We start from the raw sequence: 27,503 nt of genomic DNA, 5'->3' as shown, positions 1-27,503 counted from the left end.
ACAAAACTGAACCTCATGAACTGAACTGTCCAATGTGAGGAGTACTTCTGTTGCATAAACTAAATGTTGTTTGCTTTTAATGGTTATCTTCACAATGTGTTCTGGTTTACTGTTGGCTTCTCTTTGTTTGGATAGCTTTCTATTAAATATTAATCCACAAATAACTTTTGGTCAATTTTTAATTTTTGGATAAGTTTTTCAAGGGTGGCACCCTGACTTATTTTTTTTCTGGTCATGGGATGCTAGTGTCGTTGTCAAAGCCAGCATTTATTGCTCATCTCTAATTGCCATTGAAAAGGAAGTGATGAGCTGTCTTTTGAACTGCTGCAGTCCTTGACATACAGGTACACCCACAATGCTGTTAGGGAGGCAGTCTGACTGTACCAGCCAGCCAATGGGGTTTCCCACTGTTGGTAGCCCCACGCCGTCAGGAAATCCCCAGGCGTGGGTGTGCTGCCGGCGCAACGGAGAATCCTGCCAGTGGAGAATCCATCCCCAAATTCATGAGAAGTTGAAATGAGGCTGTAAAATCTACATAGCTTTCGTTAGAGAGAGAAGTTGATGAAAACACACACTGTGAAAGACAGTTCTGGACTTAAAAGTTTCCAGGCGGGAACATAAAAGATTGGAAGTAAATCCTCAGGAGCTATGAATTATTTTGGACAGCTTCTGGGAGAATTGACTGTTTACTTAAAGGACAGCATAACATAAACCTGATAGTGGAACTTTTTTGGTTGTGCTAAAAGTTCTTTTCTGTAGTTTAAAGTATAAGTTGTCCACAAAATATTGTTTCATCAAATGTGCTTTTAGTCTGTTTTTTACTTTTAATGTCTTAAAGTGTGAAATCTTGTTCTGTTCTCCATTGCAGGAGGTTGACAAAACATGAGATATGGATGCCGTCATCTTTCTGTGAAGTATTTTCTCCAAGATAGTGTGTTCGTGTGGTACTTTTCAAGCTGAGCCAGGTATTTCTTTTTATGTTCTCACCATGCAGGATATTTGTGATAAATGAACCTCTGTCCCTGAAAGAGGGAAGTGTGACTCGTATCTATCTGATGGGATAATGTACTATTGCCAGATTTGAAACCCTGAACAATAATCTCTGCATAAATTATGTATCACAAACTTATTTTCATTGATTGTTATACCCTTCAAGTTCATCTTTACAACCAACTCTCAAAGAATTGAATCACTGCTGCCTCTTTTCCACCCAGATTATTTTAAGGAGCTGATGATAGCACCACATTTCAAATAATTTGATGTTTTATTTATCACTAACACTCAATGTACACTGCTGAAACCATTCAGGAGGATAATATTTATGAACAACTATTTTGTTTTAAACTTTGGTTTCATGTTTATTTGTGGCCATCCTGGTGGCAATTAAATTTGTGTAAGCTTATTTTTATTATCCCAATGGATTTTCAATGGTCTGAAGTTCACAACAAAATCAAATGTTTTTCAGTTTATCGTAATGCTGTCTAATTTGCAAACTTGCATAACTTGCGTGCTCTCGAATGGTTCGGATTCTCCCACATTCTATCCGCCAGTAGCTGCTGAGTTTCTGCTTCAGTGCCACTGATCAAAAGTTCATCCTTGGCTTGCTGTAGATTATTGACTTGTCTTCCTCCAAAGCTGGTTCAACTGCAGTTCATCTGTATCAATATCACATTGTGTGTTCCTGTTTGCCTATTAAAAGGATTATCCCAGCAGTAGGAGGATTCTGTCCTGAACAGTAAAACAAAATAAAAGGAACAGTCTTACTCTGCAAGAGTTTTCTTCTGGCTGTGAATCACTGCCAATCAGAGTGAAGTTAACAAGAGTCATTGTGAGTCTGGAGGCCACTCCATCTCAGCTCAAAGAGACTGGATCGTGCTGTGAGGACTAAAATATTCCAAAATTAGGACAGAGGGGAATTCACATTTGGATCTCTGTTCCTCTGCAGCTTCATTGTGTGACTTTAGAAGACAACTGTAACAGTGAATCGTATGTCTAAGCTGATTATAGGCGGACTAGCTGTTGCTTCCAAGAAAACAGTGATCTCGATAGACTAGGAAGGGAGAGCTCAGTAACATCACACCAGGGCAACCAGAAAACGTACAGTGACAAATTACTTCAAATTTGGGTCATTGATTTTTTTTTAAGACTGATCCAGCAATGCAGAGATAGAATAGAGTAAACAAAATGACTCATTTTCATAGAACTCCATCAAAAGAAACTGTTGCTTTCACCCAAACTATATCTAACAGAGCAAAAACGAGCTTTCTAGTGGGATTCGGCTATTATCTATTCAAGTGCGACTGAGATGGCAACTTCAGCAGAGACAGAAGTGTTTTATAAATAAAAACAGAAATGCTGGAGTAATTCAGCAGTTCTGTCAGACTCTGTGGAGAGGGGGCGGGGGGGGGGGGGGGGGGGGGGCACGAGAGAGAGAGAGAGAGAGTCAGAATTAACGTTTCAAGTCCATTGACCCTTCTATAGAACTGAAAAGAGATAGAAATGTGATCAATTAAATACTGAGAGAGGGGGTGGAGCAGAAAGGAAAGTCAGTGATGGGTCAGAGTGAAGGAGAGATTGAGAAAGGCGTATTGGACATGAGATAAAGTGGCTGTTAATGGTGCCATTAGCGATTGAAGAATGTTAACAGTGTTAAGGGTTGGATAACAGAATGTCTTAATAGGAAAACAGGCCAATGCTTAGTGGGGAGAAAACTGAACAAGGAACAGTGGCCATGTGGGGGAGGGGTGAATAGCATTGGTACAAGCCTGGGAAAGTTCACAACCTAAAGTTGTTGAACCCAATGTTGAGTCCAGAAAGATGATGTATTGTTCTTCCAGTTTACGTTGAGCTTCACTGGAGCATTGCAGCAGGCCGAGACCAGACTGTAGAGTTGAAGTGTCAAGCCCTCGAAAGATTGGGATTACGCTGGCAGGCGGACCAAAGATACTCTGCATTTAGTCTCCGCAGTATAGAGGAGACTGCATTGGGAGCAGTGAATACAGCAGACCAAATTGAAGGAGGTGGAATTGAAATGCTGCTTAACCTGAATGAAGTGTTTGGAGCCTTGGACAGTGAGCAGGGAGAAGTTGCACTATTTGCAATTGCCAAGGGAAGGTGTCACAGAAAGGGGATGAAGGGTTGGAGGTGATGGAGGAGTGAACCAGGATGTCAAGGAGGGAATGGTCACAATGGAATCTTGAGGGGCGGGGAGGGGGTGAGGGGAAGACGTGTTTAGTGGTAGTATCATGCCGAAGTTGACGGAAATAGCAGAGGATGATAGTTTGAATGGAGAGAATGGTAGGGTGAAAAGTGAAAACAAGAGGGACCCTATTATGGTCCGAGGAGGGAAGAAAATGGGTAAGGGCAGAGGTGTGGGAGAAGGTTCAGACACAGTTAAGTGCCCCGTCAATCACTGTGGAGAGGAAATATTGGTTGATGAAAAAGGCAGACATGTCCAAAGCATTGTTTTCGAAGATCGCATCATCCGAATAGACGTAGTGGTGATGGAGAAACTGGGGAAATGGGATGGAGTTCGGACAGTGAACAGGGTGTGAGGAATTGTCGTCAAGATAGCTATGAGAGTCGATATATTTTTAAAGAATACTGTTGGTTACTCTATCATCGGATTTGAAGATAGAGAGATCAAGGAAGGGGAGGGAAGTGTCACAGATTGATCATGTGAAGATGAGAGAGGGATAGAAATTGTTTGGAAAATCGATAAATTTATTCAGGTCCAGTCCAGTCAAGAACATGAAACCGCATTGCTAAAGTCATCAACGGAGAAAGATTTGTGGGAGAGGGCCTGAGTAAGATGGGAACAAGGAATGTTCCACGAAACTCCCCCCACCCTCTTCCCCCCCCCCCCCCCCTCCCCCCAAAATTATTTTTTTTTAATGTATTTTATTACAAACATCTATCAAAGCAAGTTACAGCAAATAAACACGCCGGGAACCACACTTCCCAACAATCAACTATACAGTCTGTTCAGATTTTTCCCCTTTTTTGCTGGCCCCCGCCCACACCTCCCACACTCATCTGCTACCCCTTGAAAGAACCCACTCATTCTCGGCTGAGTCATATGCAACGTGTGCACCAGCTTAAACTGTATCAGGCTGATCATTGCACAAGAAGATCCTTCGCAGTGCCTCACTCCATACTCCCTAATTGATCTCCCCTCCCAACTCCGCTTCCCATTTATCCTTGATCTTCACCAACCGCTGACCTCCCTGTTCCCCCAGCCACTTGCATATATCCCCAATTCTTCCCTCCCCTTCCACATCCGGAAGCAGCAGCCGCTCCAGCATGGTGTATCCCGGCAACGTGGGATCCCCCTCCAGACATTTCCTGCAAAATCCCTAACCTGCAGATACCTGAACTCACTCACCCTCAGTAGCACCACCCCCTCGCACCACCTAAGATCCTCCCTGACCTCCTACACCAGCTTCGTTAAGTTCTACTTATGGAGCCCCATCCAATCCCTCGCTACCTGAATCCCCAAATAGCTAAACCTATCCCTCGTTACCGTAAGTGGCATCCCCCCTAAATAAGCCCGCTGTCCCAGCTCATTCACCAGGAATACCTCGCTTTTCCTTACATTTAGTTTGTATCCCAAGAACCCTCCAAACCTCCCCAGCAGGCCCATAATCCTTCCCATACTCTCCACCGGATCTGAAACATGCAGCAAGAGGTCATCAGCACAGAGCGACTCCTAATGTTCCCTCTGTCTTCTCATAATCCCCCGCCACTCCGCTGACTGCCTGAGAGCCATCGCCAACGGCTCTATGGCCAGCGCAAACAGCAATGACAACAGTGGGCAACCCTGCCTCGTACCCCTGTGTAAGCCAAAGTTCGTGAGTTCATATAATTTGCCCTCACCCTCGCCCATGGTGCCACATACAGTAACCACAACCATGCCACAAATCTCGGCCCAAACGCTAACCTTCCCAAAACTTCGAACAAGTACCGCCACTCCACCCGATCAAATGACTTCTCTGTGTCCATCGACACCACCACCTCCAGTACCAGAGCCCCTGACAGATTCATCACCACATTCAACAGCCGTCTTATATTACTTGCGAGCTGCCTGCCCTTCACGAAGATCTTATGCAACCACCACTGGGACACAGTCCTCCATCCTCACCGTCACCAACTTAGCCAATACTTACACATCCATGTTCAATAGTTATATGGATCTATACGACCTACATTCCACCAGATCCTTCCCTTTTTTGGGATTACTGTGATTTTTTGCTGCATCATCATCTCCGGCAACTCCTCCTTCTCCAGTGCTTCATTAAACACCCCCAACATATGTGGTGTCAGGTCTGTCGCAAATTCCTTATAAAATTCCGGCGGGTACCCATCTGGCCCCGACTTCATAGCCCCTGATACTATCCAGCACCTCCCTGAGCCCCAGGGGCACCTTCAATGCCTGCCTCTTTGCTTCCTCCACCTGGGAAATTCCAACTCGTCCAGAAACTACACATGTCCCCGCCTCTTCCCCCAACCCCCACCCCGGGTCCACCTTGTAAAGTCCCTGGTAGTACTCCCTAAATGCCTCATTTATCTTCCCTGGTTCTGATACCACATCCCCAGCCCTAGTCCGTATTGGATTGGATTTTGTTTATGGTCACGTGTACCAAGGTACAGTGAAAAGTATTTTTCTGTGAGCAACTCAACAGATCATTAAGTACATGAAAAGAAAAGGAAATAAAAGAAAATACATAATAGGGCAACACAAGGTACACAATGTAACTACATAACAGCATGGACGCAGCCTGCTTCCGCAAGTGGTGCACAGCATGCGGCACGCCTTCTCCTCATACTCACATTGCACCCCTCTTGCCCCACGCAGTTGCCCTACCGCCCTCCCTGTTGTCAGCCTGTCAAACTGCTCTGCAACTTTTTACTCCTTTCCAATCCCTCCACGGTGGGCACCCTCGAATATTCCATCCACCCCCACTATCTTGTTCACTAGACGATCATGTTCTGCCCTCCTTTCCTTATCCGCACAAGGCATAAACAAAATAATTTCTCCCGAGACCACTGCTTCAGTGCTTCCCAAAAATGGCCGCCGACACCTCACTATTTTGATTCAGCGCCACATACTCTTTAATCGCCGCCCGCGCCTTATCACAAAAACCTCCATTCGCCAACAACCCCGAGTCAAACCTCCACCCCGGACTCTGCTCTCATCACGATCTAAACCGAATGTCCACCCAGTGGAGTGCATGGTCCACGAACACTATTACCGCACACTCTGCCTACTCCACCCCAACCAAAATCTCGCAACTCACTACAAAGTAGTCAATCCTCAAATACGCCTTATGGACGTGTGAAAAGAAGGAATACTCCCTTCCCCCTGGGTTCTTAAAACGCCATGGATCCACCATACCCATCCTCTCCATAAACTCCCCCCACTCCCTCGCCATTCGTACCCTACCCATCGACCTAGGGCTCGACCAATCCACTCTCGGCTCCAGGACACTATTAAAATCTCCTCCCATAATCAACTGGGGCGTGGCAAAACCCGGGATCGCTGTCAGCAACCTCCTCACAAAACCCACATCATCCCAATTTGGGGCATACACATTTACCAACACTACCGGTGTCCCTTCTAATACCTCACTCACAATCATCAATCTCCCACCTGGATCATTAAAATCGCCACTCCCTTTGATTTCAAATCAAACCCCGAGTGAAAAACCTGCTCAACCCACCCCTTCATTAATCTAACCGAGTCCTTCACACGGAGGTACGTCTCCTGCAGAAGGACCACCCCCGGTTTCAGACTCCTGAGCTGCGTGAACACCCTTGACCTTTTAATCGGCCCATTCAGTCCCCGGACATTCCACGTTACCAGCCTGATCGGAGGCTTATGCCTCCAATCCCCTCTACCGTCTGTCGCCTTCCCTACTTAATTCCCACCCCTTAATTCCACCCCTTACCTAGACTATACCAGATGGCCCCTTTCTCCGCCCCGACCATGCCATTTCTCATACCCTGCCACATCACAGCAACCACTCCCCCCCCCCTTCCCCCTTTCCCCTCCTCCACCTCCCCCCTCCCCCCAGCCACCCTTCTGGCCTTTGTCCCCACCGCCTCACTTCCGTTCACCAGCATCACCTGCTAGCGCGGCCGCTCCTGCATAAAGACACCTCCCAATGATCTCCCCCCCCCCCCCCCCCCGGCCACTCCTCAGCTCAAGGAGGAAGGCTCCCTGCTGACTTTACCCTCCCCCACCCAAACATGGACTTCTCCTGAATTCCAGGCAGCCTTCTCCAAAAGCAAACAAACAAATGTTAAAAACAAACAGTTCCATAAAACAGGAGGGGGGGATGGGAACATTCATCCCTACATAAACTTTTCACTCCTGCAACTCCTGACAATCTCAACATTAAACAGCAAACCGCCCCCCCCCCCCTCCAAAAAAAGACGAAAATCCCCCAATCCCTACACCCACTTCAAGCATGCTCCCGACCATACAAAGTGCCAGCACCCTGGTTCCCAAGCATTGTCCGCTCAGTTCTCCCCAGTTTATGCTCCTCAAAGAAGTCCTCTGCCACTTCTTGGGGTCTCGAAATAATACTCACGGCCTCCGAACATCACTCATAATTTTGCCGGGCAGAGCACCACACTTCTGATCTGCCGCTGGTACAGCACCACCTTGGCTTTGTTGAAAACTGCCCGCCGCTTTACCAACTCGACTCCAATGTCCTGATAAATTCGGATGCTGTTCCCCTCCCAGTCGCTGGTATGCTTCTCTCTGGACCATCGCAGAATCTTCTCTTTCTCCACAAATTTGTGGAGTCTCACGACCACCGCCCATGGCAGCTCCCCAGCTCGAGACTTCTTCCGCAGGGACCTATGTGCTCTGTCACGTCAGGTGCCTTATTGAGGATCCTTTCTGCCACCAGCCCCACCAGCATCTTCGAGGTGTACCTCGTGGCACTCACACCTTCCACTCCTTCAGTCAGGCTCATTATTCGCAGGTTCTGTCTGCTCGAGGCATTCTCCTGCTCCTCCATCTTTGCCTGCAACACTTTGCACAGGTCCCCTAAAAGCCACCACACCATCGCTGTGGTCCGAGATCACTGCTCAATCTCCCGAATCTGTGACCCCAGCACCGCCAAACACCTCTCCACCCGTTCCAGAGAACTCTTCAGGGGTGCCACAACTTCTTCGATGGCCTTTGCGCGATCCTCACGCATTTCTTTCCTCTGTTGATGGAATTATGCCTTGATGAAAGCCTCAACTCGTCCATCTGGAGCCTTCCAGCTTACATCAGCCCTTCCGCCGTCTGCATGTTTACAGTGGCTGCTGCAGTACCAGCTTGTTCCAACTTTTCAGCCACATCTCTCACTGTTTTCTGCCGGGCCTGGTAACCAGCAGAAATATCACTCCCGGGGGAATTACTCCTCCAATTCACCTAAGCCTTTTCATCAGAATTCCACCCGGTATTGGATAAAAATAGTTCTTTTCTGAGACTTTAAGCAGGAGCTGCCCTGTGTGAGATCACTCACTCCATGGTCACACCCGGAAGTCTCCACAAATTGATTTTGTTTCCAATTTCAACCCCTGTCCTGTCAGTTTCTCTGGCTTGTTCCAACATTACCTAACCCTCCCTCACAGGGCCACTGTCCCTTGTTGTTCAATTTTGCCCCCACTAAGCACTCAGCTCTGTTTTCCCAGTAACACATTTTGCTATCCTACCTTTGCAACCCTTAACACTGTTCAGTCCCTGATGGCCCCTGATGCGACCATCAATTCATGCGAAACAGAGAGTGGATGTAAACTGTGGCTTTAATCGACTAGAACAGTGTCTGTCTGCGACTGCTCCGCTAGTGAGAGCCGCCTACAGGGCAGCTGCTCTTTATACCTCCCCTCAAGGGGTGGAGCCAGGGGCAGAGCCCACAAGGGCACCAACATGATACATTCCAGGTAATATCGTACAATGGTCCATAGGTGGAACCCACATGGGCAACAGCGTGATACAGTGACATACATGGTGAATGGTTGATGCAATACGTTCACCATAGCCCCATTAACAGCCCCCTTTGTTTCACGCCCATGTCTTCTTTGGCAATCTCTCTTTAGCTCTGACCTATCACTGACTCTATTTTCCCCGAACCCTCTCGAAATATATAATTCATTGCATTTCTATCCCTTTTCAGTTCTGCAAAAGGATCAATGGACATAAAGCGTTTACTCGGTTTCTTCCTCCACTGATGCTGCCAGACCTGCTGAGTTCGTCCAGCATTTCTGTTTTTATTTCTAGATTTCCAGCATCTGCAGTAGTTTGCTTTCATTAAATGCAACTATCTATTTTGTATAATCTCTCTGTTCATTACTTAAATTGAAATTCATTAGCTTGGATTTCGGCAACAGAATACAGCGCATCATCACATTCCCCAAAAATGATTGTTTTCATATATTGATTTTGGACAGTCTGCAATATTGATCTGCCGCAAAACAATTATTATCTGATCGACGCGCAGCTGACAATTATATCTCGAGAAAAGAAGGTCAAATTTCCCACAGCAGATTTTTAGTTGTGAGGCCAAATGTGAAACACCACGGGCTGGATTCTCCGGTTCCTCCGCGGTGGTTCTCGGCGGTGCGCTGTTCACTAGCTTCTGTCTTCCTGCCACTTGTCGATGGGATTTTGCGTTGAAGCCGCCCAACCCACCGGGAAACCAGCTGACGAGAATACCGGTGACCAAAGAGTTCCGGCCTATATTCCTGTCAAATAGCAATAATAGCACTTCAAAAATACCTCATTGGTTGTAAAGCATTTCAGAACATTGCGAAAAACATTATGTAAGTGCAAACTCATTCCTCCTTTGAAGTGTATAGAAACACGAGCATCAATCACCAGTAAAGGATCATTTGTAATTTTGCTACTGGTCTATTTTAAATGTCTATTCTTAGCAGAGGATCACATTCCCCCATTAATATTGCTTATTTTCCAGTAATTTAAGTAACAGGCAGATTCTGTCATTATAGACTGACATCTGGAATGCACTGCCGGGGAGGTGGTGTAAGCATGCAATAATAATTTTCAAAAGGGAATTGGATACATACTTGAAAGGGAGAAATTTCTCAGGAGATGGAGAAAGAAAATGACAGCAATGAGAGTGGGCCCACTGATGGGCTGAATGGCCTCCTTGTATTTTGTATGATTCTCTCTCATTTCTTCTGCTTTATTTGAAATCTAAAGATTGAAAGGTGGTGTTACCCTGAAGGGGATGTACTCTCACATGGGTTTTGTATGTTTTTTACAAAGGGACTTTTCAGTTGTACAGGCATTATTGTTTCAGTAAATTTGAAGGAAATTGCCACACCATGGAAGCTAATAGTGAACATATCTCCATAATGTTGCCTTAGGACCTATCCAAATAAAAGTCTTATGTTTTATAGGAAGGATACAATTTATTTCTCTTTGAGACATATCCATAAATATATTGTAAATCAGAGGTTTTAGATTATTGCAATGTGCTGTCCTGAGGAGCCACTGTACTTATTATTGTAGCGTATATACAGCAGAAACATTTCTAAAAATCCAGACTTCTTTCAATCAGTTCTTCCATTTGCAGCCCTCCAGATCAGTGTTTTTCAAAGTGCAGGACATAACCCGTGGGTGGGCTGCGGGCGGGTGTTGGGAGGGCTGCGGAGCAATCAGTCGCTCTGTTCCCAAAATAGTCCCGATCGCCTGAGAAGCGCCCAATGGCTGCAACCGACTTTTATATTGAGAATGAAAATAAATGAAGTTGTGTGGAGTCTTCCAGGCAGAAGCGGTAGAGAGCAGGATACACGCCCTGCAAGTACACTTTTCTTTTATTTTTTAACTTTTATTTTAAAATTTAGAATACCCAATTTATTTTTTCCAATTAAGGGGAAATTTAGCACGGCCAATTCACCTACTCTGCACATCTTTCGATTGTGGGGGTAAAACCCACGCAGACAAGGGGAGAATGTGCAAACTCCACACGGACAGTGACCCAGAGCCGGGATCGAACCTGGGACCTCGGCGCCGTGAGGCAGCAGGGCTAACCCACTGCGCCACCGTGCTGCCCGCCCTGCAAGTACACTTGACATCAAGGACTTGTATGTGCTTTTGGTGTCAAATCGCGAAGCAGAGTTGCTTCCATTTTGCAGCTACAGGCAAGAGGACAGTGAAGATGGATCAGTTTTCTTAAAAGTAAGAGACAGCCAGAGACTCAGATAGGCAATGTATCTACTGGACAGGATATCACACAGAATCTGCTGGAGAGTGCTGCACAGGAGAGTGCAGAGCAGGACAGAGCAGTGCTGGTGTTCCAGTGCCTCTGGTAAGTAGCCTACAAAGAAGAAACTTAACTCAGGAACAAAGCAGTATAAAGATGATTTCATGAAGTATGCTTTTGTCAATTGTGCCAATGCAGATAAGGATGCAAAGCACATGTGTGTTATACGCAGAGAAGGAATGGCAATTGAGAGAAGTTTCAAATTTTGGAAAAGAAGTGGTGGGTGAAAAATTCCTTTTGAGGATGTGATCCCAGAGTCAGTTATTATCTTAGAGCTGACTCCAAATTAAAAGACTTTTCAGATGAAGTTGACCTGTGATACTACATTAAAAAGATGCCAAAAGCCCATGAGGCTGCCAGCATTCTGGAGTAGCAACTCCCAGGAGTATCCAGTGCTGAGTAAAACAAGAATTTTTAACAGCACAGTTCCAAGTTTCGCATCCACATCTCACAACGTGCACACACTGCCAACTGTTCAACCATGACAAACAGATTGCCCATACTGCACAGACTCATTGACTCACTTCCTTCTCTCTTACAGAAGAGGGCAACAAGTAAGCAAAGATTGCATCCCAAAACTCCATCAAACCCCTGAAACTTACAGACCAGGCTGACAATGCAGGGCACAAAGATCTTAAATGGCAAAGTGAACAGGCTTTCCATATTTTGAATGCGACACAACGTGTGGAGTCAAATCGTTGAAACCTTTATTGCTTTTCAAATTCATATGCTCAAAGAGAAAAGGGTAAACATACACTCAGGGCCAACGTCGACACAGGAGTAAGTGTGACTATCCTTCCAGCCAGCACCCTGAAGGATATTTATCTGGATCTTTGACAGTCAGACAAAACTTACAACAGATAAATTGAGTACAGTGGGTCACCCATTCATTGCACAAGTACACTGAGATTGAAACGCAGCTACAGCAACATGGTAACCACACATATTGAAACTGATGGATACGGGTGCACCAGCGATAGGAGCGTTACCAGCATGTATGGAAGTCAGCAGTGTCAACATCCATGAGATCACTAAGATCCCAAACGCAGCTGAGAAGGCCAAGCATAATCACAATGAATAATCAGACCATGACCTGCCATAGATGTAGCCAGACAAATTCAATGCCATAGAGAACTTTGGAGGAGATTCACATGAAAGAGAAGCTGAAGAATGAATTGGATGGCATGTAGCTCCATCACGTGTACTGAAAAATAATGGCATCATCCAGGTATGCTTAGACTCAAGGGGCGGGACTCTCCCCTACCTGACGGGGCGGGGGGTCCCTGCGCCGAGGAGTGGTGTGAACCACTCTGGCGTCGGGCCACCCCAAAGGTGCAGAATCCTCCACACCGTCAGGGGCTAGACCGGCTCCGGAGTGGTTTGCGCTACGCCGGTTGGGAAGGGGCTTGGCGCCACACCGGGTAGGGGAGAATCCCGCCCCTTGAGTCTAAGCATACCGAAGGGCCTCCGCTGGCCGGTGTGAGTTGGCGCATGTGCGGGAGTGCCAGCGCGTGTGCCGGCGTCATCCCAGCGCATGCGCAGGGGGGATCTTCTCCGCGTCGGCCATGGCAGAGGAGCACAGCAGCCGACGTGGAGGAATAGAGTGCCCCTGTGGCACAGGCCCGCCCGCAGATCGGTGGGCTACGATCGCGGGCCAGGCCACTGTGGGGGCACTTCCCGGGGCCAGATCCCCCCCGTGCCCCCCTGAGGGCCCCAGAGGCCAACCGTGCCGCCAGGTCCCACCGGTGAAGACCCATTTCTAATTTATGCCGGCAGGACCGGCCGAAAACGGGCGGCCACTTGGCCCATCGCGGACTGGAGAATCACCGGGGGGGGGCTGCCAGCGGCCGCCGACCAGCGCGGCGCGATTCCCGCCCCCGCCAAATCCCTGGCGCCGGAGAATTCGGCAGCTGGCGGGGGCGGGATTCATGCTGCCCCCTGGCGATTCTCCGAAATGGCGGGGGGTCGGAAAATCCCGCCCAAGATATCTAAACCTCACTCTGAAGAGGGACACACCCAAGATTCCAACACCAGTGGGCAGCACGATGGCTCAGTGGTTAGCATTGCTGCCTCACGGCGCCAAGGTCCCAGGTTCGATCCCGGCTCTGGGTCACTGTACGTGTGGAGTTTGCGCATTCGCCCTGTGTTTGCGTGGGTTTCGCCCGAACAACCCAAAGATGTGCACGGTAGGTGGATTGGCCACGCTAAATTGTCCCTTAATTGGAAAAAAATGAATTGGGTACTCTAAATTAAAAAAAGAAGAAACAAGAAGATTCCAACATCAGAGGAATGGAATCCCAAATTCACAGGAGCAAGGTTTTCCTGCCAGTCGGATGATGAACAGGTATGTTGATCATTTCACTTGGAGAGGGATCCCGATACTTCCGGGATGCTATTTGGAAGATGCTCCTTCTCCAGATTACCCTTTGGTTTATCCATCAGCTATCTTGGAAAAAAGGGGCTCTTTTGATCTCACTTTAGGAGACAATATGATCATGAATAAATAGCCAGGATAAAAACCATGTGGCCAGTAGACATTGCTCGGAGAGGCTTTCAATTTAGCTAGCAGCACGTGGTGTGGAGTTGCAACTGTACTTTCCTGTTTGCAATAGCTATTGAATCTTCCTCATGCATCAATCTGCTGAGCAATCCTGCACTATATCTTCAAATAAACCAAACACGTTTAGTTAACTAGTCCTGTCCGAGATTGGTCAGTGTTGACCGAGAAACACCTGCTCGACATAAGAAACCACACCTTGTCTACTGTAACTCTATTTCATTTGGGGATTACAATCGTCAATCGCACAGAATATGACTCCAACTCACGGCTGAGCTCTGGGTATTACCCACATGAGTGAAGGAGGCTGGCCAGGCTACAATCACTCATTTTAGATATCTTCTTCTCTGAACTCCGAGCTCAAGGTTCCTCTCCCTCAATGGTTGTTCCTGGGGGTATCCAGGTAGTCACTGATGATGTGTTCTGATGTTCCTTCTTTTATCCAGGTTCTACTAGTGCTCAGTCATGATACACACACAGACCTGGCCTGAGTTTTATTGTCCCATAAAAACTGATATCATTAATAGAAATAAACAGGATACTGCTGTTCAGCCAGGGTGATTCAATCAAGACGCATTAATGATGGGAACAGATAGGTAAGCCCAGCAGTTCTGTGGAGGCAGCCTCCAGTGACAGGCCAAGGTGGACATTAGAGCCAAAGGCTACAATTCCCTATGACAGGACTGCAGGTAATAAAGCTACACAAACCATTCGCCTGGAGGTTTCTCCTATGCATTCTCGGGCTTTATCTTTCTACAAAGACAGAGGCAACGCAGTAGGACAGTGGTTATCACAGTTGCTTCACACCTCCAGGGTCTCAGGTTCGATTCCTGGCTTGGATCACTGTATGTGCGGAATCTGCACGTTCTCCCCGTGTCTGCATGGGTTTCTTCCGGGTACTCCAATTTTCTCCCACACTCCAAAGGTGTGCAGGTTAGGTGGATTGGCCATGATAAATTGCCCTTAGTGTCCATAAAGGTTAGGTGGGGTTACTGGGTTACGGGGTTAGGGTCGAGGCGAGGGTTTAAGTAGGGTGCTCTTTCGAGGGGCCAGTGCAGACTCGATGGGCCAAATGGCCTCCTTCTGCACTGTAAATTCCATGATTTTATAAATTCTATGCTTGATTCAGAGGATGGCTCCATTTTGAGGTGCCTTCATGCTCTCCTTGCAACTGAACAGTGCCCATCTCCGCTGGTGAGGGTTCCGGCCTTCCAAAGCTGCTGGTCCTCTGATTTGTTGTGCAGTTTTAGAACGGCAGATGCCAGCGAGGTCAGCGCCTGGAAATAAATAGAAGATTTCACCCAAGGTTCTCTGCTGAGGTTCAGTTAGGAGCATTACTCACCAAACACCTTGGGCAGATCTGGCCTCCAACTGAGAAACCACCTCCCTTTTGCAGCCGCTTGTTCTGCTCTGTGTCTAAAGTCAGAACAATGTCCTAAAGCATTAGCCCTACCTTGCTGCCACTGAATTCACCTTCAGCTGTGTTACGTCAATCAAGGCTGTAAGATGGAGTGTTCAGTTGCAAAATGGCGGTGCTGGCATTACTGACATCACAATCTGCCCATCCCAGCATACTCATGGCAGAAACGCCTTATGCACGAGCTAACACCCAGAACATGACACCCAGTGATGGATGCTATCTCCAGAAATGTGCATGCAGGCATCAGGCCCTGCTATGGATGCAAAAAGGCACTCACAGCATTGAAAAACGAAGTATTACGGAGCCAAATGTTGTGACAATAGAGTGAATAGAGGTGAGAAGGGAGCCACTTCTTCAACTCATTTGGAAATTTATATTTGTCCACAAAGAATAACCAAAGAGCTAAATAGATTCAGCAAAGCTTTAAAAATCAGTGAAAAATTTTTAAAAATACACCAAGCCATAATATCTTCCAGTTGGGGACAGATGGAAATACAGCCAATAGCTTAAGTCGCTGTCTCAGTGCAGCCATCTCAGCACAAGTTAATTATACTGCCTGGCTAAGGGAGGGAAAATGCTGCCAACATAAATGAAAAGCTTTTGCCTTGTATTTGGACTGAGGACAATGTTGGTCCCAGTTCAGCAGGAATATGTTTCCCTCGGCCAGAACTGTCAGTTGATAGGAATTTGAGCAATTCCACTTATTGCACTGAACAGAGCAGAAAGTACAAAATTCAACTCCACAGAAACAGATGTGTGCTCAAGGAACATTCCAACATCATAGCAGATGGCGTGAGATGGATGTTGTCTAGAAGCCATTAATTAAAATTGAGATTAAGGTTATAGCCACCACAGATATTCATAAATGCTTAACAAATCTTAAGCTGCAATCTACATTTACATTGCAAATATTAGAAATTAGTTTAATTTCACATGTTTGCATAAAAATTGAGAACTGGGGAACTGTCAGAGGGGATTCGGCCACCGCAACGGGTGAACCCGGCCACAGCCCCAAACCGGACTCCATGCCGAGCTTATTTAAACAACCAGACGCCACATTCACCTATTGCCCAGGAGTCAACTGCCTTGCCTCCGAGACCTCAACCGGGCAACGTTTAGCACTGGTTTCTACAAACATGGACCAGGCGTGATGGCACCTCGGGAGGTCTCACAGGTCATTACAGACCCCTAGGTGGACAGCGCCATGGAAGATGGCACCCTGGTAGTCCACCGGGCACCTTGACACTGCCAGCCAGGCACCCTGGTCATGCCGCGTGGGCAACCTGGCAATGCCACCGTGCCAAAGGAAGTCGACTAAATTGTGACCTCTGCTGGTGAATGGCAGAATGAATCTCGGCGCTGCAGTCACTGAGAAACATCCCGCCAAACATGCCCGAAACCGGACTTAGTTTCACACCTGTCATTTTGGCTTCAAATGGCCTGAAATGGTCACTTTAAGTTCTGCAAACCATAGTAGTCTCTGTTTCACTTCAGATTCACCACATTTAGCGGTGCTGCACATATGGGGCTGATTTTGGATGGTGGGGCAGGGGTGGAAATCTGGAGTGTTGCACATCAAGTTAGCTACATAACTTCTTCCCTGGAGGAGGTGCTGGCTCCCATTCGATAGTCCCTTGACTCCAATCACCTAAGTATTGACTCCCAAGGCAGCACCATCACCGATATGCAGTCAGCCCTTTCTGACCACAGCGATGGGATCAGCGCACTGGAGTCTGAGCTGATGCGGTTATTGCAGAGAATGTGGCACTGTGGAATTCAATTGATGACCTGCAGAACCAGTTCAGACGACAGAACTTACACATTGGGGGGTTACCAGGGGGGTCTGCACCCCTACTCAGTTTACATCCAAACTTTTAAAAAATATGGTGGGCAAAGACAAGTTCCCCAAGCCTCCGGATTGGGCCGGACCCACTGCACCCTTCGGCCGAAGCCTCAACCTGGTGACTCCCGACGTGCCATTATAGACCATTTCCACAGCTATAAAGACAAGCTGGTTTTTTGATGGGCGAGAGAACACTGTGACCTTAGCTAGCGGGGCCGCCCTATGAGGATATATCGAGTCATGAGTGTGGACCTGGTTAGTGGAGAGTTACATTCAACAGCATCAGGCCTACGGTGTACGAAGAACAAATTGGCTTTAGGATGATCAACGCTGCCCATCTTCAAATCACTCTCAATGGAAGTACCACTTCTTCAACGCACCAAGCAAGGCAAACGCATTTCCGCTGAGGCGTATACTTAACTTTTCACTTGGTGGCTGTTTGTTTCTGGGGATGGTATACATGTGTCTTTTCTTCAACATTTGTATTGGCCATTTAATATGCTCGAATCGAGGGCATGTTCGGCTGACTGATTCACACCATTGCTCGCGCTCTCGCCACGTGGTTAGAATATGCAACTGTCTAATGGAATTCTAAGTGGACCAGTTTTACTTTCATCAGGGGAATACCCTACCAACAAGGTTGGTTCGTTAACAGATGTGGTATAGGGCAAAAGGCCTGCTGTTCATCCTGTTTTTGTTGATGGGCTTAGGATTTGAATCATGGTTTTTTTTTAGTTATACATTTATCACTTTACTGTTTAATTTTTGTTCCAGCAGTTGGAAGTGTGATTTGTGGACAGTATTCTGTATTTTCTCTCCATCTGACCATTCTCACTGTGCCATAGACCCTCATGGCTTTGATTCCTTACCCACTCCACTTACTGACTCGCTTGTAAAATCCCCTCATAGTCATGACTGGCGTAGGTGTTCAGGCCGGTATGGGACCCCTGATTAGAATACTTACATGAAGCATTACAGGGTTAAATGGCCCAATAAAATGCTCCATGGAGTGTGCCCCAACTCAAGAGCCCCAACACAAAAGTGGAATTCCTTCAAGAAACACATCTTCGTATTAAAGATCACACCAAATTATGCAAAGCGTGGGTTGGCCAGATTTTTCACTGCAGCTGTCTGGCAAAGCTAGAGGAACGACGATTCTGATAAAGATCATAGAATCATAGATTATAGAATTTACAGTGCAGGAGGAGGCTATTCGGCCCATCGAGTCTGCAAGAGCCCTTGGAAAGAGCGCCCTACCCAAGCCCACACCTCTCCCATAACGATGTAACCCAGTAACCCCACCCAACCTTCCTGGACATTAAGGCAATTTAGCATGGCCAATTCACCTAACCTGCACATCTTTGAACTGTGGGAGGAAACTGGAGCACCCAGAGGAAACCCACGCAGACACGGGGAGTATGTGCAGACTCCGCACAGGCAGTGACCCAAGCCGGGAATCGAATCTGGGACCCTGGTGCTGTGAAGCAACTGTGCTAACCACTGTGCTACCGTGCCTCCCAAGAGCTTTTCCCCCCCAAATGTAATCTCAAACCCTAATGGGCGATACACAATAGTTAGCGGAAAGCTTCTTCAAACCCCTATAGTCTTGATGAATGTCTATGCCCCCAATTGAGATGATACAATATTTATCAACTTGCCCCTATCCTCCCTTCCCAACTTGGGCACCCATCATCTTATCTTCAGAGGGGATTTGAACTGTGTCTTAGACCAAAGTTAGATCGCTCAAATCTTAAGACGCTGGCCCTTTCTGGCGTTCCAAAGCTCTCTCTTCCTTCATGATGCAAGTGGATTGTGCAGACTTTGCTATATCCTATATCCGGGCACGAAAGACTTCTCCCATCTTTTTCATGTCCACCACGCTTATTCACGTCTCAACTATTTTTTCTGAGACATAGCTCTTCAGCCCACCGTAAGAGCCACTGAATATTTGGCTGTAATCATAGAATTTACAGTGCAAAAGGAGGCCGTTCGGCCCATCGAGTCTGCACCGGCCGTTGTAAAGAGCACCCTACTTAAACCCTATCCCCATAACCCAGGAACCCCACCTAACCTTTTTTTGGGGGGGACAATTTAGCAAGGCCAATCCATCTAACGTGCACATCTTTCGGGCCTTGTGGGAGGAAACCGGAGTACCCAGAGGAAACCCACGCAGACACGGAGATAACGTGCAGACTCATATCAGACCTCGCACCCCATTCCCTGGAGTTGGTTCTTCCACCCAAGGCTAACTGTCACCATTCAGATTCGATCCAGCCCTATTATCCGACAGGAGATTTTGCAAGTTTATATCCATCGACATAGAAGACATTATTGAAACAAATAAATCTGATTCCACCACCCCTTCAATTTTGTGGGAGTACCTTAAGGCAGACCTTTGAGGAAACATAATCTCATAATAATGCATACACTATCAAGCAAAAATATTGAAACAACATGAGTTGGTGGACTCAATCTTAGAAATACATCAGCAGTATTCCATTGCTCCCACCCCGCGTCGAATGCAGACAGGTTAAGGCTCCAGACTCAACTTGACGTATTCTCCACCAATAAACTGGTGCGCATGTTACAACAGTCAATGGGGACTTTGCCCACTGGCACACCAGCTCAGGCACCAGTCTGCTTTCCCAGATACAAGGGCCGGGATTCTCCAATCCTGCGGCCACGTTCTGAAACCGGCGTGAAAAGCGGCACTAACCACTCCGGCGTCAACGGTCCTCACTGTCCTCCGGTATACTCCCCTGCCAAGGGGGCTAGATCAGCGTCGGAGTGGTCCCCGCAGCTCCATGCATGTGTGCCACGGCCGGCGTGATTCCGTGGGTTCCCGTCTCCGTGCCGGCCCCCGGGCAATATGGCAGAGCCCTACGGGAGCCCGGCACGGAGGAATATAGGCCCCCACGGAACAAGCCTGCCCGCCGATCGGTAGGCCCTGACCGCAGACCAGGCCACCATGGAGGCCCCCCCACCCCGTGGTTGGGTCCCCCCGTCCCCCCCACCAGGATGATCCCGGCAGACAGAACTTCCCGGTCCCGCTGTATGGGAATATATGTGACGCACACCGGTGGGACTCAGCCAAACTTGGCGGGAACTCGGCCCGTCGAGGCCTGGAAAATCGCCGACTGGCGCGGCAACGATCCCGTGGGCGCCTAAGAATCGCGCCGGAGAATCGTCGAGCCGACGTTGGGGCGGCGTGGCGCGATTGTTGCGCCCCCTCTCCGGGGATTCTGTGACCCAGTGCGGTGTGGGAGAATCCCGACCATGATTCCTCCCACAAGCTCACTACTGACCCCTCTGATACTAATCTAATCTTCGCTTCCTATTATTGTAAGCTCTATAAATCTGATCATTCTTTGGGTTCAGCAATGATTAATTTCCTAAATAATCTAGATATCCCTTCTACTGATGTGGACAGGAGTAGAGACTTAGACAATACTCTGCACCCAGATGAGATAATGAATTGCATTAATTTGCTGCAGAGCGGTAAAACCACAGGCCCCGACGGCTTCCCTATTGACGTTTACAAAAGGTTCTCCACCCAACTTGTGCCCTTGCTGCTAGACATGGTCAATGACTCATTGTCTTATGAATCCTTACCCCTTACATTAACACAAGCCTCCATTTCACTTATTTTGAAAAGGTACAGAGACCTGGAAGAGTGCGGCTCTTATCGGCCTATCTCTCTCCTGAACTCAGATTTGAAGTTATTGCCATGGTGTTGGCGTATCGTTTGGATCCATGTCTCCCTGATCTAATCTCTGAGGGCCAAACTTGCTTCATAAAAGGTCGCCAATTATCCGCAAACATATGCCATCTCCTCAATATCATACTTCCCCAGCTGCCTCAACTGCTCTGAGGCAATTGTGTCGCTGGATGCGAAGAATGTTTTTGACAGAGTTGTGTGGGAGTATTTGTTTCCAATCTAGTGTAGGTTTGGATTCATCTCATGGATCCATCTTCTTGACACCTCCCCTATCACAAGTGCATATACTAACTCTTCACCTCGGAGTACTTTCCCCTGTCCTGAGGAAGTCGTCAAGGATGTTCCCTGTCCTCACTGCCTTCACTTTAGCAATAGAATCCCTAGCAATAGCCTGGAAGTCATCAACACTGCTGAAGGGCATCCTCCAAACTGGTGTGAAACACCATGGGCGGGATTCTCCCGTACCCGGTGGGTCGGGGGGTCCCGGCGGGACGGAGTGGCGTGAACCACTCCTGCGTCGGCCCACCCCAAAGGTGCGGAATCCTCTGCACCTTCAGTGGCTAGGCTGGCGCCGGAGTAGTTTGCGCCCCGCCGGCCGGCGTGGAAGGCCTTTGGCGCCGGGTCAACCGGGGCCGAAGGGACTCCGCCAGCCGGCGCGGGTCTGCGCATAGGAAAAGAGTGCCCCCATGGCACAGGCCCACCCGTGGATCGGTGGGTCCCGATTGCGGGCCAGGCCACCATGGGGGCACTCCCTGGGGCCAGAACGCCCCCCCCCCCCCCCCCCCAAGGGACCCCGGAGCCTGCCCGCGCCGCCAGGTCCTGCCAGTAAGGGACCTAGTCTAATTTACACTGGCGGGATCTGCATAGAACGGGGGGGACTTCAGCCATCGCAGGTCGGAGAATTGCAGGGGGTGCCGCTGCGAGCGGCCGCCGACTGGCGTGGCACGATTCCCGCCCCCGCCGAATCTCCGGCGCCGAAGAATTCTGCGGCCGGTGGGGGCGGGATTCACGCTGCTCCCCGGCGATGCTCCGACCTGGTGGGAGGTCGGAGAATCCCACCCCATGTATCTTTGTCTGATGACCTTTTTTACCTTACAACCCTGTTCCCTGTGTCGGCGGCATAATGTACATTCTCAGCACCTTTGGCTCTATTTCCGGCTATAAACAGAACATTAACAAAAGTCAGTGTTTTCCAGTTAACTCAGGTGCCAAACAAATGCCCCCCAGGTGCTCTTCCATTCCATATATCTGGTGCCAGCTTTCATTACCTAGGCGTCAAATAGCTCATTCGCTCCTGAACCTTCATAGAATAAATTACTCGAGCCTGGTTGTTAAAGTTAAAGCAGATTTGCACTGCTGGAATTATGTACCTCTCACCCTAACTGGTAGAATTCACTCCACAAAAATGAACATTCTACCCAGATTCTTGTTTTATTTCCAATATCTCCCCATCTTCCTGCCAAAACCATGTTGTACCATAGTTAATAAGCTAATATCCTCCTTCATTGGGCGGGCAGATCTCCTGGAGCCACCAAAGCGATACTTCAGAGGGGGAAGAGAGTTGGTGGATTTAGCTCTTCCTAATTTACTGTATTATTATTGGCAACCAATATCCAAAGAGTCCTGACATGATGTCACGACCAACATCTGACCTGGTGTCTTATGGAGGCACATTCCTTTTTTTTTAAATTTTAGATTACCCAATTATTTTTTCCAATTAAGGGGCAATTTAGCGTGGCCAATCCACCTACTCTGCACATTTTTGGGTTGTGGGGGCGAAACCCACGCAGACACGGGGAGAATGTGCAAACTCCACACGGACAGTGACCCAGAGCCGGGATCGAACCTGGGACCTCAGCGCCGTGAGGCGGTTGTGCTAACCACTAGGCCACCGTGCTGCCCTGGAGGCACATTCCTGATGCGCATCCTCAGTTCCTGCCTTGGTGCCCCACTGACCTTTCCCCCCTTGAAATTCACGTCAAATCTCATTGTGATACCTACTTTAAGAATATGAAACACTTTTGTCTATATTATAAGCTTTCCGCTCCTTCCCTACTGGGCTCTATTTGCAATTGTTTTTGAACTCCATGCTTCACTTAGTGTTCACCTTCTGGAGGGGGAAGAGCCTCAGCCATTTTTCCAACCTGTTTGTAGATGGAAACTTTTCCAGTTTCAGTGAGCTCCAGAACAAATTTAATTTACCTGAATCTCGTCTCTATCGCTATTTTCTGGTCTGTGGTTTTGTTCGCTTGTGTTTTTGATTCTTCCCTGAACCACACCGAAGAACATTTTTGGACAGAATTCTATCTGTATCCCAAACCATTAGAGGTTCTATCTCAAGGTTATATGGTCTCATGATATCCTCTGGGCCCTTCGCTCTCCAGAATGTGAGAAGGGATTGGGAGACTGGACTACAGGTGGGAAGAAGCCTTCTCTAAGGTCAACTCCACATCCTTCTGTGCTCGGTTAAGTTTAACCCAATTTAAAGTTCTACACAGAATTCACTTTACCAAAGCCAGAATTAGCAGGTTTTCCCCCACTACAGACAACAAAGGTGACAGATGCTCGCTCACCCCTGCTGACCACACCCACGTGTTCTGGTCCTGCACAAAGCCGTTCGGCTACTGGCCATCTTTTTTCAATCCTTTCTCCAATATTCTGGACACTGATTTACAGCCCAATCCTTAAATACGATATTCAAAATCTCATCTACACTGACCAGTCTCACTCAGGCCTTGGGCGGGATGGTGCTGAGGAGTGGCGTGAATCAGTCAGGCGTCGGGCTGCCCTGAAGGTGCGGAATCCTCCGCGCCTTCAGGGGCTAGGCCGGCGCCGGAGTGGTTTGCGCCGCGCTGGCCGGCGGGGAAGGGGCTTGGCGCCACGCCAACCGACGCCGAACGCTGGCCGGCGCGAGTTGGCACATGCGCGGGAGCGCCAGCGTGTCCTGACATGATCCCAGCGCATGCGTAGGGGGAGTTCATCTCCACATCGGCCATCGCAGACTTTTACACCAGCCGACGCGGAGGAATAGAGTGCCCCCACGGCACAGGCCCGCCCGCGGATCGGTGGGCCCCGATTGCGGGCCAGGCCACGATGGGGGAACCTTCCGGGGCCAGATCCTCCTGCGCCCCCCCCGAGGACCCCGGAGGTCGCCCACGCAGCCAGGTCCAGCCAGTAAGTACCTACTCGAATTTACGCTGGCGGGACCGGCTGAAAACGGACGGCCACTCGGCCCATCGCGAGCCGGAGAATCGCCGGGGGGGGCTGCGGCCACCGACCGGCGCGGCGCGATTCCCGCCCCCGCCAAATCCCCGGAACCGGAGAATTTGGCAGCCGGCGGGGGCGAGATTCATGCGGGGGGGTCAGAGAATCCCGCCCCTTATTACATTTGCCTCATTAATTTTATTAACCCTGAAATCCACCCAGTTCTTCATCCTGGTTAAAAGACTTGATTTCCTTTTTATATCTGGAGAAGATTAAAATTTGTCATGGGTGTTCAACTGAGAATTTTTTTTGTAGTTCGCGACTATTTGTCTCCTTCTTCATAGAATTGATTGCTCTCAACTGATAAGTTTTCATTGTACATTTTTGTGCAGTATATTTGGGGGAGGGAGCTGAATTTATGACTATGTATTGTTCTCTGTTTCCCTGCTCCTTCCCCGCACGATTTGAAAATCAATAAAAAACATTTTTTTTTAAATCAAAGAGTCATTGCATTCCCTGCCAAAACCCATTTAATATTACAAAGCTATCTAGTACGTATTTCAACATGTTGTTGAACTTCTTTGAGAACAACTGAGTTCAATTGTATTCCAACATAATAAATAACCTACTCTTAAATCTGGGGCTGAATTCTCCGCTCCGCTATGTCGGAAATGCAAATCACAATCGGGCGGAGAATTGTGCCAAATTGAAAGATTGGGGTTTGCACCTGGCTCTGATTCCAACGCTATGTTCCAGTCCCTCACTGGCGTTGATATCAATTTTACGCCCCATGCTGGTGGATCCATAGAAAAACGTCATTTGCTTGGATTTAAAAATCATTCGTGGCTTGCACACCGTATGCTCCACCCCTCTTAAGCAGAAGTCTCACGAGTGCAAATTAGTGCAAGTGCTGTGAAGGGGGGGCTGGGCACCATGGTTACTGAGGGGGACCGGGGGCTACAAGAACTCTGGAAAGCCCTAGAAAACTGTTGGGCATCCTGGGGTGGCTGTCCAGGCCAGGGGCAGTACTGGAGAGCAACTTGATGCCAAGTTTGTGGACTCGGGGTTTCGCACTTGGGATCGGGGTGGCCTGGCTCAGACCAATATTGCTGCAGTTTGTCTTTTAAATGACCCATTTTCACTCTGCTGGGTGCTGTCTGCCCTTGGAATGCTCAGTCATCTGGGTGCCCACCCAGGCTACCCTCTGGACATCTTCATATCCCAGCTCTTTCATCAAGGGGATAGGCATGGCCAAGCTCAATCAGGGGCCCACCAGGGATTAGCATTCCTCAGAAATGCTGACCCACTGCAGAGGAAGCAGGGGATCAGCAGATCTGAGGACACTTGCACCAGAGCCTTTGGAGCCCTCCCTGGTTAGCTGCATCTCTCAAGGCAGAGGCCTCAGCAGCGACCTCCACCCCTCCAGATCATCAGCTGTCTCCTCCTGGTGAGACGGGTAGCACTGACTTCCTCTGCCACCATCTCCCAGGCAGTGTTCAGGAGGTCAGACTTGAGTCTGCAGACCACCCTGGGGAAGAGGGCGCCCCTTCGCTCCTCACTGTCATGGAGCTATGGATCCACCTCGGACTCCCAACCTCAGTGGGGCAGGTTTTCTCTGGGCCATCTTCATGGCTGCAGTGACTGTGTCGGAACTGGAGCGCTTAAAAACAGCTCCAGCTACCAGGCTCTTTAACGCTAACCCCGGCCAGAGTGGTTACAATGCTCGTTGGGCTGGAAGTTGGTCTGAATTCGCGCCGGCAGAGTGCTGGCCATTTGCAAGTCCTGATTCATCCCCAGAATAGCACCCTCAATGGGAACATGAACCGCATGTAATTCAGTCCCAGCGGTGACACGTAGAACGCAATTTAACCAAAATGTTTCAAAGTGTGGAGGCGAAAGGAACTGCCGCGAACCTCCTGCCGCTCTGCTCAGCAAGGACGTCACCACGGTAAAATGTTAATTGGTCTACTTAACGAGGCCTCACAGTCTTCATGTCGCAAATCATGGTCCTGCCAACCGATTTTCAGGGACCACACTCGCCAGCTCCTGCTAACAAGGGAGAGCAGCACTTAAACAGCTCCAGCCAAGCCCACTCAGCTCACAGCCATGCCTCTTGAGATGACCAGCCTCACAATTCAGGGGTGCAGACCTGGGTAGACTACGAGAAGCGGTTGAAGTCAGACAGAATGCCCCTGAGAGTGTTGGAGAGTCAGCCACAGGGCAGGCAATGCCATCTGGGAAGAAATGGCAGCAGCAGTCTGCTCTGGCAGAGTGACCAGGAGCACCGGCACCCATGTGCTGCAAGGTCAACAACCTCCACAGGGCTGTTCGGGTGAGTTGGCACTCAACCCCCAACCAACCCCCGGCAAGAGAATGCGCCTGGCACCACCCACGCCCAGCACCCTTCTGTGCCCTGGCCCAGCCATGTCCAGCATTACCACCCATGCCCCCCCATACTCCTCACCCCCCCCATATGGCCCATCTCCACAACTCCCCCAAGCCCCCTACCCCAACTCTCGAGCACCCTCCCCCACTCTCGTGATGAACCACACGTGTGGCTAATGATGTCCCGTCTGTGTTACCACAGGAGATGTTGGCCCATGATTGATGGGAGAGGGTTCAGACAGGCAGCCATGTGTCAGACATCAGGGGTGGGATTCTCCAATAATGGGGCTATGTCCCCACGCCCGCGAGAAAATGGGCGCGAATCACTCTGGACCTTTTTCTGGAAAGTCCGGAGTTATTCTACGTTTTTAAGGGGGCTAGCAGGGCCCCGGAGTAGTCCATGCAGCTCCGGCTGCCGATTCAGGGATCTGCACTTCGGGCCGCGGGTTTGCGCATGTGCGTGGCAGCCGCCTGCAGTGCCGGCCCCGCGCGACATGGCAGACCTACACAGCGGGCCACAGTCCAAGATTTCTATTGACGTGGTCTCTCTGGACTCTTGGTGCTCCTCTTCTGGAGTCAAAATCTTCAGGATTTCTGTTGTCTAGGTAATAGTCCCACATGCTACATAACACGCCGACCCACAGGAGGTGGGTGCTCACTTAACTATGATTGCCAATTCCCAATAGCCTTCAGCCGCAGAGTCAGAGGCCTCCATGGTCAGTGGGAGTTACAGGTGGTCAGTGGGCAGGCTTGCTGGGGTTGTCCCCGGAACGCCAGGGGTTAGCATGGTGGATGTTCAGGCACTGAGACACCACTGAGACCCCCTCCGCAACCGAGGGCTGTCAACCACCCCGCTCTGCAACCCTCCACATGATGGCAGACCACCCTACCGAGGCTGGCTCCCCGGGGGCTCCCACATCGCGCCGCCCCCCCCCCCCCCCCCCCCCCCCATGCAGCAACTCCAGTACCCCGGCCTTTTTACCTGTGAGCGAAGTTGGCTACTCGTCTTCTCGGTTCCCTGCAGCTGCCATTCCACCAGTTTCATGTTTTTAAAAAGGAGTACTATTCGGTGCCTGCGTGACCACTTGCTG

At 49.0% G+C, this 27,503-nt stretch overlaps 1 protein-coding gene across 1 annotated transcript in view; it reads left to right on the top strand.

The window, feature by feature from the left end:
- Positions 1-872: 872 nt before the first annotated feature.
- The window catches only part of tenm4 (teneurin transmembrane protein 4), an 851,752-nt gene continuing 825,121 nt past the window's right edge, over positions 873-27,503 (top strand). Inside the window, 1 exon segment of the mRNA XM_038818655.1 lies at positions 873-965. The gene's annotated coding sequence lies outside the window, so the exon portion shown is untranslated.

The sequence above is a fragment of the Scyliorhinus canicula genome, chromosome 14 (assembly GCF_902713615.1).
Source record: "Scyliorhinus canicula chromosome 14, sScyCan1.1, whole genome shotgun sequence".
NCBI classification, from domain to species: domain Eukaryota; kingdom Metazoa; phylum Chordata; class Chondrichthyes; order Carcharhiniformes; family Scyliorhinidae; genus Scyliorhinus; species Scyliorhinus canicula.
This window is presented reverse-complemented; position numbering and strand designations above follow the sequence as displayed.